The 15,814-nt window shown below is 35.5% G+C and overlaps 1 protein-coding gene across 2 annotated transcripts in view; it reads right to left on the bottom strand.

Moving 5' to 3' along the window:
- Positions 1–15,814, bottom strand: part of LOC131920290 (adhesion G protein-coupled receptor L3) — a 404,359-nt gene that overhangs the window by 299,581 nt on the left and 88,964 nt on the right. The gene's annotated exons all lie outside the window — the stretch shown is intronic.

The raw sequence follows: 15,814 nt of genomic DNA, 5'->3' as shown, positions 1-15,814 counted from the left end.
TGAGACTCAAAGACTGTGGTTTTATGGTTAATATGTTGGAAGTGGGATTCAAATGTAAATTTTGATCTTGTTCATTTTTAACTTTTAATATAAGATGGTCTTGGTCATGCCCAGTGCCTAACACACAGAAACACCTCAAATAGCATTAGCTATTCTTCAATGATACTTTCAAAGAAAGGGATTCCATGACACTCTTTTCTGGGCTATTATCCCACAAGATTAGAGATGTATAAGACCTCTCAAGGGAAAAAGGGGAGGGGAATGGTTTAGAATTTCTTGGCCAAGGAAAGCAGGGTTTGTCTTTTTTATTAGAAAGAAACCTTTATTCCAGACCTCCCATCTACAGTCACTTGTTTTTATTTATTTTTTATTTTTTGAGACAAATGACTGTCTCTTTCATTTCCAAGGAAACACAAAATCTCTTTAGTAAATAAAAATAAGATCTGTGAGCTTCATTAAAATTTTTGGTGTATTGCACATCAAAAATTCTGACAGGCATCTGTCTCTTTCAGTAAACAAAGTGCTAATCCTTTATTTAATGAGATACAGGAGTAATCTCGACAGCTAAGCTTTTAAATTATGTTTTTCAAATAATACCCATGCATCACTGAATAAAAGTGCCATTCAAGCACCTTGTATTACAATGGCTTTATATAATGTGTTTCCAAAATTAACACCTCCTAATGAATTTCATCTTGGAGTGTGGAGACTGTAAACGTCAATAATTCATAAAATGCTTTCAGAAGCCACATTCTAATTTAAACACTTAAACATAGTATCTATAGATGCTGTAGACACAGACATGGCCCTTTATTTTGTACTAACATTCTATTTCATTGATGGATCAGTAAAACCTTTCAAACTGTTAATTTAATCGTTTAAAAGAAAATGGCTATTAGCAGACTCTTTTGAGACTCTATTTGTAATAGCTCCAGTGTAAATAACAATTTTTCAAAGTTATTATTGGTAGTACTTAAAATCAATACTACATTTAGTAAACCAAGGATGTATCCTTGTTGTAATGATTTGTCAGTACTGTATAATAACCACGTGAGGTTTAGAGTTGCTAAATATAAACTGAAGATAGTCACTTCAGTGTACATGACTACGTGTATATTATTTTATACATCATGTGCTTCTCTGTGATATGATCACTAACAATAATGTTGGCAATGCCAAGTCTTTTGACATTTAGAGTTCTTGTTAACTCTTCTGTGGTGTGAATAACTATTAGCACTCATGATGTTTTCTGAAGAACTAAATCTACTGTTCCTATGAAAACATATAGGTAAATGAGAAGATATAAGTGGAATAGTTAGGATTCAGATCCCTCACAATTGCTGACCATGTCCTCTGTGGCATCTATTGTGGGGCCACATCCCCACAAAACCTTGAACATCTATTAACATTAAGGCAAATGGATCTCTACCTTTGGAAAATTCATAGCCTAACAATTGGTGAGTTTCAGGATGTTCATTCAACCATGGTAATTTACTCATAAATGTTTTGCAACAAACATGGGTAAAGGCATTTGAAACAGACTCACACAAAAGTAAATAACAAAGGAGAACTGATCCAGTCAAGAAAAAAACAAATAATAATAACAACAAAAATCAACACTTTGTGGAACTAACCAAAGAATAGGAAGGAAGTAAAACACATTCTAGTCTTTTAAGGAACTCGTGCAAATGCTTCATCAGACTTCAGACTGGATTCATTAGACAAAAAACAAAACATGATTTGTAAGTGTTAATTAATAAGTTAACAATCATAGCTGGGCAGTGGTGGCGCACGCCCTTAATCCCAGCATTTGGGAGGTAGAGGCAGGCGGATCTTTGTGAGTTCAAGGCCAGCCTGGTCTACAGAGCAAGATCCAGGAAAGGCGCAAAGCTACACAGAGAAACCCTGTCTCGAAAATCAAAAAAAAAAAAAAAATTAATCAAAATTATTACTACATATATGATTTCTAGAGCTGAGACAAGAATTAACATGGATTTCAGATTTTTTAACAGAAAATGTAAAATTAGTGTGAATTTAAAACCACTCATTCATTTTAATATATGTATTTATTTCATTTTAAGTGAATGAATGTTTGAATGTATGGAAAGTGTATGAGTAGACACTGCATTAGTGTCTATATACCTAATGCATGCCTGGTGACCATGAGGCCAGTAGATATCAGATACCTTTGAACTAGAGTTTCAGACAGATTTTAGCAGCCATGTGGGTGCCTGGAACTAAACTTGGGCCCTACAGGGATGCAAATGCTCTTTAACTGCTGAGCCCTCTCTCAAGACATTCATTTTTCTTTTCTTTTTACTTATTTATTTATTTAGTGTTTGATAAAATAGATGTCAACTAAGACCAAATTCCAAGTGTACAGATTTTTAGTTTAGACCATTTTTATTCTTCCAGAAATATTTCATAACTTTTAACAACCCAAATAAATTTTATTCACTTTAAATGCAATTTCAAAGAGAGAAGGGTATTCAATAATCGACTATAGGAATTGGCAATTGTTTCTGAGACGAGGCAGATGGGATATACTTCAGGCTCTTGGGGCTACATGTAAGCATGATCACCTCGGTATTCATATCCTTTTTATTCATCTTAGGAACACTTAAAATATAAAATAGTTTGTTTTCTTCTGGGTCCAAGCAAAAGAAGGCATTGGATAATTTTTATTGCCACAGTGTCTTGAGTGCTACTTTGATTCATTTTGTGTATATAATCACATTGATAATTTTATCAACACTTGACATTTGTTACTATCTCTCTATCCTTCTGAAAACATTTAAAGGTTCTCAGAGGCAGAGAACTTAGCACCATGTGCTTAACCATGATCAGTTTCTAACCCAGTGTCCTCTTCCAACTCTGGCCTATCTTGGTACTTCTATGCTTTCGAACAATGGGAAAATGATTTTGAATGTGACCTTGTAGTTTGTTCAATTACATGAACCTTACAGATGGACAAGCACGTGATGTTTCTTCTGCTAAAGAGGCACATGAAATCCTCTGTAGGTACTTTATAATGGAATAAATTAAATCTCTCATTTTCTACACGTGCAATTATATATTGCAAAAGTATTCCACAGTATACTGCTAAGAAAAAAGATAATTTCTGAGCACACTTTAATTAATATCATTCAGCTGACAGTGATGTTACAGCATTCTATTTGCTAGTTGTTTTATCTCTATTATTTCGTTTAATACATCACCATTATTAAAGATTATTACGTTAATTACATTAAAGGAGAAACAGAGTATAGCAATCATGTAAACAGCAACTGGTAGATCTGATATTTGTACTTTATAACCTTCACTTTTAACCTTTCTTTTACTTACCTAACCTAAATTAAAAAAAAAAAAAAGAGTTGATTGGGAAAATGATGAAAACATTATCTTTTCTAAGATTTTGTTTTTAATTGTGTATGTATGTACATGTGAGTGAGTGTGTGTTTGTGTGTGTGTGTACATGTATGTGTGTGCATATGTTTGCCAGTGTCTACAGAGGTCAGAGGCATTGGATGTCCTTGGAACTGGAGTTATAGGTGGTTAGGAGCTGCCTGACTTATGTTCTGAGAACTGAATTTTGGTCCTCTGTATGAACAGTATGCACTTTTACCAATAGACATTCTTTCCAGCACCAAAGTTATCCATGTACTGAGTGCTCGCCACTCATTAGACTATTAAATGTCTTATCTTACTCCAACTACTACTCATTGAATACATTTAATATATTACATACACTATTAGGCTGAGATTTCATAAAACATGACTTCAGTCTTAATAGCCAACAGAAACTTATCTATAAAGAAAGAATTAATGTGAGTTAGTAGAATATTTGCCTGGAATCATCCATATAAGATCTCTTTCGAGACAGTAGACTGCTCTGAGTAGTGTCACAGCGTATATGCAAGTCACCTAAATTAAGGAGCCAGCACTTGACTTCAGTCAGTAATGTCTAATAGGGTTAAAAAAAAAAAAAGCAAAGAGAAAGTGGACTACATAAAAATATTGAAGGGACGCTAGCCCACTTGAGCATGTGGCTCTGGCAGGCCTTGCCCTTCTCCCCATTCCCTCTGCCTTGCTAAAACATCCGGATTACATTCCTGAAACTCTATGTAGCCCCAAGGTCTTTTCTCCTATTTGGCCAATCCCTCCTCCTGAGGCTAACTATCAAGGTCCAGCTATTAAAGTATTGGAATGCAGCAATCTAAAGCCCCTTTGGACCACCTAATTAACATGCTCAATTAAAATTCAACATGTCAACCTAACATGGGGTTTCCCTTGTACCTTTATAAACTGCCATTTCCCTATGTGACAAGTCTGTCTTCTCTCTATCCAGAGGCAGTCCTTTGTCCTCCAGGACAAATACCCCTTCCCTCTTTCTGTAGTTCTCTTCCCATTCTCCCTCTTCCTCTATCTCTTGTCTTTGTCCCTTATCCCTGCCCCCTGTCCCTCTGGGGCAAATAAATCTCCTTTGTTCTGAGAACTTGGTCTTGGAGGTTCTGAGCCAATACTTTTTCTTTCAAGTATTTACCTATTTTTTCTATATTGAAGAAAACATATTTGCTTAACTATGTCCTCACATGAAGTAGCAGCTATTCAGGTGGCATTCCTGATACATCTTTTGTCTTCAATGACTGATACACTGTCCCTTACAAGTCAGTAGCATGAGTCCATCAGCCCAACTATCCTAATTAGGGTCTATTCCTGTGATGGAACACCATAACCAAAAGTGACTTGGGGAGGGAAGAGTTTATTTGGCTTACACTTATCCTTCACTGTTCATCATCAAAGGAAGTCAGGACAGGAACTCGAATAGGGCAGGAACTTGGAGGCAGGAGATGATGCGGAAGCTATGAAGGGATGCTGCTTACTGACTTGCCCCTCATAGTTTGCTCAAGCCTGCTTTCTAGTAGAACCCAGGACCTCCAGCCCAGAAGTGGCCCTACACACAATGGGCTGGGCAGTTCTACATCAATCACTACTTAAGAAAATGCTCCAAGGCTTGCCTCCAGCCTGCTGTTATGGAGGTATTTTTGTCAATTGAGGATCCTTCCTCTTAATGATTCTAGCTTTGTTAAGTTGACATAAAAACTAGCCAGCACACCACCTAACTACAGTTCCCTGGACACCAAACTGTTTGACTTTTCTTCCACTTGTAGGTCAAACTGCCTATAGTGGGCGTGTAGCTCCAGTTTTGTAATATGGGATGTAAGAATTGCAGGCTTCCAAGAATGGCAGGGGTTCTTCCCTAATTTACTCAGGATGTTCAGGAAGATAATGACATAAGGAATTAGTAGACCTAAATCATTGTTCATAATAAGTTGGGCTTAACCTACAAAAAGAAATACGAGAAAATCTACACAAATGTATAAAGTATAGTGTGAAATCAGAAGCACACAAACAGAATTTAACAAACAGAAATAAGTTAAAATGGGCTTTTGGTCATGTGGTTTTTTTTGTGTTGTTGGTTGGTTTTCTTAATATTCAGTCAACATTAACTAGAAAACCCACAGAAAGCATGTTTGTTTTAGAGAAATGTGTCAAATCAGAGGAAAAATCAAACTTTGGAGAGAGACTGAAACAAATACCATTATTCTTTGCTCCACTGGACCAGGGGCAGCCTACTCTCCAGTCCATTTATACAATCTAACCTCAAACTTTTTTTTCCATTTAAAACCACGAGGAAGGGTCATTAAGCAGATTTGCTTTTGTGAGAATGGAGGAAGGAACTGCCAAAAATATAACATTATTAGGTATAATCTTCTCACTTCATAATGAAATGAAACAAACTTCTTACAGATAACAAAAAGTGTTTCAGATTGAATTCCTAATTTCATGTTCATGTAAGCACTTTTTCAATTTAATATAAATGTAAGTATTTCATAAAATCTGTGTATTTACTACATGGCATGATCTTTTTAGAAAATGTAAATTTCAAGCAAAGATACATTTCAAATGGAAAGTATATGTTCTCAGGAAACCCTATGTTAGAACATGCTTTGTGAATATACTAGAAAGTAATATGTCTGTACATCAGTCTACATCAGTCAATACTGGGCCTCAACGCCTATAATGGTGCCTAGAATAGAGATACTATTTTATTTAAGATACTTTAGGTTTCTTGGGATATGAGACTTCTCCAGCTTCCATGTTCCCGAACAACTAGTACTTTTTCACTTGTATTAACAGAGGAAAAATTAAAAGAAACATAGTTAAATAACGAATGTGGGTTGTATAACTGCTAGAAGCTATGTTTTTAAATGTTTAAATAGCAACACTACTTGGTATTTTTTGTTAATGTACTAATCACTTTTTAAAAGATGGGGGAAGCAGCTACTACGCTTGGCTCCACCCAGATACATCTTTAAATATAATGCCAATTAAAGGCAGAAGAGTTTGCATTGGAGTTTTTAAAGTATGGTTGGACAAATGCATACCTGAAATAAGGGACATATATCACAATAACCAGTAGCTATTTGCAATAATTATGTAGGAACCCTTACTATAAACCTATCTAACTTCAAAATAATGCCTGAAGGGCGAAATTATCATCCTGAGCCACAGCTTAAAAGCCAAGTTTGGTAATACAGTTTTACAGATGAAGAAAAGTAGGATAGGAAACAATAAAATATTTAATTAAGTTCCCAGTTGCAGAAGGAGACAAAGCTGGGAATTTATAAGGCACAACCTGGCTCCTAATCTTCAACTAATTGATGTTCTACCGAATCAGGAGACAATATAAGTCAGTTTATACCAAGAAACCTTTCTCATCTAGAAAATAAAGCAGCGAGTGTTGAATTACTTCCTTTAAGTGTCAGTGGGTTAAAATGCATTAAGAATAGGATAAATTGAATGATACCTTCATTTGTAAATTTGGTCTAATTTTTTACTTATATACTAAAGTATGTCGCCTAGAGAATCTGGCTTCTACATGAGGTACACATTTTGAATCACAGTATGGGGCAGATAGACTTTTATGTTTATTATATTTATCAAAGTGATATTTAGCAACCACCCACAATGGTAGCTCAAATCAAGCATCTTTTTTTCACCACCAGTCCATTTACGCATGCTATGTAGATTAATCAGAGCTTGGTCCAATTCTGTTCTCTACCAATATGCCTATAGAGTTTAGAGAAGAGAGAGTTGTGACAGAGAGTATTAACTTCTTAGAAATCCCACAAATGGGCTGGAGAGATGGCTCAGCCGTTAAAGGCTAGGCTCACAACCAAAAATATAAGAAATCCCACAAATACATACTACAAAGCAGACCAGCATAAAACATGGGTGTGCTTTAATGTTTTGAAAGTGAAGTTGTCATCTGTAAGCCAAACATAGTTTCCATCTAACACCATAAAACTGATGTCTTAATCTTATGTACAAGTTAGTTTATGCATTTTTAGAATTCACCAGTCTTCTATGAATCTTCTCCCTCAGTTTAGTGAACTATAGATTACTTACTTGAATTCAGGGCCATTAAAGTCTTGCAAAGTGTTTATTGCCCTACAAATATTACTTGTCCTGTCACTGAACAGAGCCCTCTTTCTAGTTTATGGCTAATGTTGCATTTCTTCATGACATCAATAGATTAAAGCATTTACTACAAAGAAAAAGTATGTGAAAACAGAACAAACTCAGTTTGCTACTAGCAAAGTCAATAAATCTGTCCAGTTTTCTGATGTTCACTTACATTTAAAATCAGCACATATTTATCTTTCAGACATTGAGAAGGAAAAAAAGAGAGGTTAAATTTCTTGTTCTCTTTCCTTGACAGCAATGCTTCCTTGTTTATGTTAATAAATGGCAGTTAAATAGAATCCAATCTCCATTTCTGATATGTACTTGGGAGTATTTAGGAAAGGGTCATTGGAGGTTGTAATCGATTCCTTTATTGTAGAAAAAAGTCTAGATAACTAGGGTTAACTGGCTGAACTTTATGATCCTAGTTTGACAGCTTATATTTACCATTGGAAAAGTAATGATTAGTAAACCTGGTTTGCTTCCATTTAGATAAATAAAAACAAAAAGTAAAGGTTCTATAAGATCTTAGTCCATTCATTCATTCATTCATTCATTCACTCATTCATTCACTTACTGATGGACCTGAGGATTAAAGCTCTTTCTGGTCTTCCTTCATACAAGTGTTGATTATGCACATATTTATATAACTATTCATGTAGAGATGTTCTGACAGAGTGACCAAACATCAGAAGTTAGAATAGATGTTCAACAACTTGCTCTCTGAGTTTTATGCGACAACAATGTTTTCCTTGGTTTTGCTATATAGAGTACAACAAAACAATAAATGTTTATTAAAGCAGGTCATGCCCATTGCTAGAACTGTAGTGCATCTTTAATGTGTCAACCAAATGATGCAAAACTATCTCAGCTATATGCCAGAAATTTTATTATGACACATTTGATATTTTGAAAGCTGCATGTGAATGAACATCTTGGTTTTATTTTTAATGTACTATTTTGTACAAAAACTTTCTCTTTTATAGCAGAGAAACAATTTGATTATAGGACCACAGTTTTGCTAAGCCACTCATCTGCAATGAAATGTAATGATTGCCCAAGTCTGTGTCCTGTCATGTACCACTTATCATTTAATACCAAGTTTAACAATCACCTCTACACTAATCTCAGCTTTTATGAAATCCTTTCTCATCTATGAAGTTTTCAGGCACATCCCATGTGACCCATAGCTTTTTTATTTTTGAAAGCTAAGTCTTCAGAAGAATATTTCACTGCCATTTATCTCTTTGAAGATCTGGAGTAAGATACCATTCTAGTTAATATGTTAAATAGAAATGTGAAAACCAGCAGAATTCAATAATTGAACAGATTCTTTATAATGTTAGTCATCTGGTTCAAACAAATCAATCTTACCTGATTAAACTATAACAGCTATCCAAGAAAGTAGCTAATGTATCAAATGTTCAAAAAGGCCATGAAATGATTAATGCTTTATCTAATTCAATTTATACATGGCTCTGTAATATTTTTATAAGACTAAACAATGTCTACAATTTTTTTTTACTTCCTTGAGTTTAATATATGCAAATATTCCTATGTGATCCTGTGTAGAGACACTTGAAAACAGCTCAAGACAAGGTTTTGGAATAAGTAGTAAACATAAGGGGAGGTTTTACAGAGAATAAACATACAGGGAATAAGTACTAAATTATACTTGGATCTCTGAGAAACATACACACTGCCTCAGAGAACTGACCAATTGAAATTCAGAAAGCCTGTGTAATTACACAGGGTTCCTCCCTACAACTGATAAAAGGTAGCCTTTTGGTTTTGTTTTGTTTTTTATCAAGATAGGGTCTCTGTGTGTAGCTCTGGCTGTCCTGGAACTCCCTCTGTAGACCAGGTTGACCTCGAACTCAGAGACCCATCTGTCTCTGCCCCCCAAGTACTAGGATTAAAGATGTGCACAACCATGCCCTGTCGTGATAAAGGGTGGTCTTAAACAAAATGAACCTCTCTTCCCACATGCAGATGGTTGGAACGAAAGCCAAGCAAGACAATGGTCCTAGAGAGAGGGTCCTAGAGAAGGGGACCAATCATCGCAGGACCAACAGAAGTGGGTAGCAGCAGTAAGTCTTAATGCTCATCAAAAATGAGTTGTTTCCCATTTGGCCTACGTCAGAGTTAGGTCAAGGGGATGCCACATGTGTGCAGAGGCATGTGCTAAACTGTGTGTGTGCACACATGCACATTGGAACAAAACAGAGACTAGGTCTTCATTTTTAACTCTGACATCCTAGCAATACTCTTGCAAACTTATTTGTCATTTGAACTTAACATATTGTTAATATTATGGATTTTCTTTTACATAGCAGCTTTTCCTCACTCATCATTCTCCAATTTTTTTAAAAAGAATTTCTTTGTATTTTGTTTTGTTTTGTTCTGTATTTTGATACAACAATAATACTAGCTCATTGTTTTAAACTTCCTTTCCAGTTATTTGCTGTTCAGAGTAGAAAATGCAGAATAGTAACTAGGGGTCTATATTTTATACAGTCCACAGCTGGTGGCAGAGAATGGAGAAAAGTAGGTTTGCGGCTAAGCCTGTCTGTGCTAAGCGGTTCTACAACTGGATCACTTGTTGGAATTCACTGCCAGCTATGCCAAAGCAGATGGTTAGGGCTCTAGAAGAAGTCATAATTCTTTCTGCCTGTTCATTTTATGATAAGACTTATCTGAATTTAGTCTATGCTTAGTCTTTCTGATTTTGATAAGGCAACTGGGTTTACATAGTCTTTTATCATAAGAAATTATTATAATATGTATTTTATTGTTATCAAATAAAATTGTTCCCCTATAAACATGACTGCACATTTTATGATCACATGGCCATAAAAGGGACAGAAAGGGAAGGGGAGAAATGATGTAATCATATTATAATCTCAAAAATAAAAGAAAATTTGAAAAGATATAGCAAAGACTACCAATTTAAGAATTAGCCTTTACATAATTATCATCAGAGAGGTTTCATCCAGAAACTGGAGGGAGCAAATGCAGAGACCCACAATCAAACATTAGGCAGAGCTCAGGGAATCCTGCAGAAGAGAGGGAGGAAGGATTGTAGGAGCCCAAGGGGTCAAGGGCACCAGAAGAACATAGCCCACAGAAGCAACTAACCCAGACTCATAGGGGCTCACACAGGCTGAACCAACTGATGTAGGTTCTCCACATATATATTATGTTTCTGTAGGGTGGTGTTCTTAGGGGGCTCCTAACAGTGACAGCAGGGGCTGTCTCTGGCTCTTTTGCCTGGTTTTGTGATCCCTTTCCTCATACTGGATTCCTTCATCCAACCTTAATAGGAGTGGATGTGCCTAGTATTATTGTAACTTGATATGGCATGTTTGGTTGATAACTCTGGGAGGCCTGCCCTTTTCTGAAAGGAAACAGAGACGTGGATCTGGGGAGAGGGGAGATGGGTAGAGGGACTGGGAGGAGTAGAAGGTGGGGAAACTGCAGTAAGGATGTATTGTATGAGAGAAGAATACAAGAAAAGAAATAGTCATTAATTCAGAAAAGTGTAAAGGAATCCAGAATTCCTGAAGGATAAAAATAACAGGAATATTTTCACTTTCTACATGTATGTTCTCACTAACATATATAAAAGAGTCAGCTCACACAGTATTTTAACACTCTGAAATAAATTTAAACATAGATCGGTCAAACTAACTTTATGCTGAAGTTAAAATATTTTCGAGCAAGTTAAAACTAAAGAATATATACTTTGGCTAGGAGAGAGTACTACACGATAAACGGCTGCTGATTGGTTGACTTGATAAAGTTAACTATGGATTAGTAACTAAGGTTTTTCTTTTTGGATTTTTGAGACAGGGTTTCTCTTTTGTAGCTATGGCTGTCCTGGAACTGTAAATCAGGCTGGTTTGAACTCAGAGATCCACCTGCCTCTGCCTCCTGCATGCTAGGATTAAAGGTGTGCTCCTAGCTAATAACTAATTTCTTGATGAAGAACATAAAGAAAAGAGCAGGTATACTCAGCGTGCATTACAAAAATGTATATTATCCGAAATACCTTATCACTGGAAGAAATAAGCAGAGAAATCACTAACGCTATAAATGCAGTAAACTAATTAACATAAAAGTGCTTTCAAAAGTCTCAATACTACGATAGGAGTTCATACACTTCAGTGATGGTCACTGCAGATCTTATACTGTATGTCTATGTCATTGCTTTTGGATGCACATGACATGTTCCAACATCTGTGCTGCTTGCTGCTCATCATTTTCTGGGTACCTGGATGTGATGCAATTCAAAAATCCAGGTTTAGCTGGCAGACAACTTAAAATCATTTAACGGCAGTTCTTCTTAAAAAAGAGAAGTTGAAATTTTAAAACAATGTATGTTAAAGCAGGAAGAGTGAACAGACCTATTCACAGAAAAAGTGAGTTACATCGATGACAAAGGGTAAAACAGTCACAGTTGACTTCATAGAGGACAGGTCCTGCCCTCAAGCAGGAATCTCAGCAATTTATGTTAAGCAAAAGTGCACGGAGAAGTATCAACTGTGAAATCGTATTTCATGAACAAAACCTTCTGGGGACTGGGACACACTCCATGGAGTCACAGACTATATTTTTTCAATGTTAAGATTTTATTCATGAATCTCTTCCCCCTCTGTAGTTGTAAAGAAAGTAAAAATTGTGATAATTTCAACGTAAGTGGTAGCCAGGGACAGCTTACTCACCAGTCCCAGATATCTCTGTTGCCCACTGGATCCTAACTTTGCAAAAGAGAGAAGATAGACAGCAACAGTTGTCATTGCTGAAAACAGGTCATGTGGTAGGACTCTATACAGCAAACTAAATCCACTTACTAAAAAGAACAGTAAAGTCTGTTCACAAAACAAAACAGTAATAGACCAAAAATATTTGGTTACATTGTTCATAATTATTGACAATGGTGGAACAGGTAAGTGTTTTATGAGAAAAGAAATCTCTTATATAAGAAGTGGTACCCCAACCAATTCTACACAGTTCTAAAAGATCAGAGGACTTCACTATCCTTAGGCACCATGTCTACCTGCTGGTACCTTTTATAGACAAATCTCTAAAATTTATATAATTATTTGTACCATAAATCCTTCAGAGCTATGCAATCATTTTAATAATTACTTATATGTATACGTCTATGTGAATGCCATATGAGTGAAAGTGTTCTTAGAGGCCAGAATAGGACAATAGATCCCTTGGAGCTAGGGTTATATGGGTAGTGGGGAGCCGTAATACATGAGTACTGAGAACAAATTCAGGACTCTGACACAACACTATATTTGGAATAAGAGAACTGTTAATAGCTTTAAATCCCTCTGAATCCTAAATGACACTTAATTGGGAAGTAAATTTATAAAACTCATGAAACATGGATTTCTACAGGGGACATGAAAATTGGGGTAAGATGAATGCTGTATTCTGAAAACAATTTAGGTATATTACGCATTTCAGAGAGGTGGGATGAATGCATGCAAGAGGGGGTGCTCAGCCGTAAATTTGAATTAACTCGGTACAAACAATAAATGGTAGGGTCGGCCCCACAAGCCGGGTGGCAGGAATCTTTGACACTTGAGAGGCATACAAAAGTACATGGGGGCATGTCAGCAGTGCTCTAGGAGTTGGTAGGAGCCTGAGTGCCAAAAAGGATATGCTGGAGTACAGGAGAAAGATGTGCGCAGGAAGTGCTGGAGTTTCCTGTTCTTGTATTACTATTTGTGGTAGTGACACTTTGTTTGCTTAATTAAAAAAAAAATCTGAGTATACTGGTAAGTGGTGAAAAAGTATCTTAAAAGGTTTGATTATATAAATAAAAAATAATCCTTTGCTTAAATAAACCTACAGGAGTCCAGTCCTATAAAAATCAAGTAGAAATGGCAGCATCCACTAAATGGAACCAACACTTGTTGCGTGACCTTGCGGGATTTTTTCTTTCTTTCTTTCTTTCTTTCTTTCTTTCTTTCTTTAGGAACATCATTACTCTTTGAGAAGCACTCTGCATGCACCTGTGTTCTGAGGGGTAATTGTGAACATTTCACAGTTTCCTATCAATTTTGGATGCACTGATATCCAAAAACAAAAAACTGAGTAAGTGTGATCTTCTTCAGTTACAGTTCATAGGTTCCCATTAAAATCCTTCAGCAGAAGCTAGGGCTCTCCTCTGAAGACTGCTAATCAGATGCTCAAGAGTGGTTCGTGGTAGGTCTTCAAAACAGGAAACTTGTCGCATGCTAAAAAGAGGACCCCTGCACACTATTTAGACAAAGGATTTCAAGTTTGAGATGACAATTGGCCAGTACTCAGGTAAGACACCATTCTGTGTGTGGCCTCTAAATAAGACTTTTAAAATAAACATCCAGGCAAACAATGGAAGAAAAAAATGTCATGAAGGGGGATCATATATCCTGGCGAAGGAAGGGAACCTAGATTCTGTGATGACAGAGTTTGGTCCTTTTTTTAGCACCCAATTCTTTGCTTTCATCGCTTCTCTGATTCACTGCCCAGCAAGACTGTCCTAAATTGTTAGCCCTAACAATAGAAATAGCAGTTCTGATATCAGTGTTTTATAAATGGATTTACTTTTCTTAAAATTATATGGTGTCATCGGACATTGATGTTTTAATTGGAAATTCAGAAATGTATTTTCAGATGTGGGTGGATATGCAAATGCTTATGTTTATCAAATTGATGTTTCCCACAAGATATTTACAAAGAAATCATTGAATACTAATTCCCAGAGTAACTCTTTCAGTGCTCAAGTTGAGTAACTGGAAACAGCTCCTGTATTCATTTAAAATGTACAGATCTCGAGAGCACTTTCACAGTAGAGTTCTGAGTAGTTCCCACATTTGGCAGAGACTAAGACACCAATAATAGTCATAATAATAATAACAGTAATAATAACAACAAGCAAGATTTGTGGAATGTATCTTTTGCTTTGGGTCCTCTTCTAAATGTTGAAATGTATTTAATTAATATAATATTGTAAGGATCAAGTCCTCATATAGCTGGTTTGGAAACTGAGGCATAAAGAATTAGAATAAATTATTAAGTATCAGTGCTTACAATGATCAGATGACTTGACAAATAAAAATCATTAAAAATCATAAAAAAGTTGAAGAGAAAGCAGTAGATTGATAAATGCATTTTGTAGCATGTATAAGACATTTCCCAGAACTGCAAGAAAAAGAATGTTACTGAGTCAAGGCACAGGCAATATTCTGCAATAAATGAAGAAATAATTGATTCCTGCATGTTAAAAATAGAATCAGTCACAAATTATTGCAGACAAATACAATTATTTTCCTAGGTAGAAAATCTAGAAAATACAGGAGAAAAAAATAACTATACTCTAACTACTATGATGAGATATATATGTGTAAATGAATATATCTCATGTATGTATGTATGTATGTATGTATGTGTGTGTGTGTGTAGAGCGATAATTCATTTCACAGACTTTAATTTGCAACTAATGATCAGGGAACAAATAGAGATTACTAGGTAATTAGCTCATGTCCGACAATGACTTACAGAGACTTGCAGCAAGTCTGATCACCTGTATAATAATTACCAAATGAAATCAAAGGAAAAATAAAAGCAAAACCTGGAATCCACATACTTTTAATAAAATGAATGTTGAATTAAAATCCTTTAAATGCCAAGCAGTGATTTAAGAGTAACAACAATAAAATTATAAAATGAAAAGAACACTTTCAAAGACGTTTTCATCTTGTAAAAAGGTTGTATAGTTATTTAGACTCTTAAAATTCATAAACATTTAGAAAATTTGACAGCAATATGGAAAGAACAAACACTATGGTTATGTAGCCAAGGGAATAAAACTGTGCAGAGCCCTGGAACAATGAGTGAAACCCTGTTTTTAGTTCTGAGCTGTATATTTTGAACCATCATGGTGACCAGTCTAGAAAAGAAAGAAGTTTATACAGTAATCAGGAAAAATGAAAAGCACAGTATTCAGCAGGAATATGCCTTATGTTAGTATGTTACTTATGTTACTATCCCTATTTTTATATCCCAAGTGACTTTAATAAATCTTTAGTCTGTCCTGTATGTTATCAGCATCCAGATAAGATTTAATGAACAATTGCTAGTCCTTTAGTCTTATCTATTCATTTAAATTTTCTTCTATACCTGATTTGTGATTTTTCTTAGATATTTCAACACTGATCTTTGTAGCTAGAGTTTAACTAACTGTGTTCTTAGCATCATCCCGTTACATTTTTTTTGCTCTTAA

This window comes from Peromyscus eremicus, chromosome 10, assembly GCF_949786415.1.
Source record: "Peromyscus eremicus chromosome 10, PerEre_H2_v1, whole genome shotgun sequence".
Classification (NCBI taxonomy): Eukaryota; Metazoa; Chordata; class Mammalia; order Rodentia; family Cricetidae; genus Peromyscus; species Peromyscus eremicus.
Note: the sequence above shows the minus strand (reverse complement) of the source record. Positions and strands in the feature narration are given on the sequence as shown.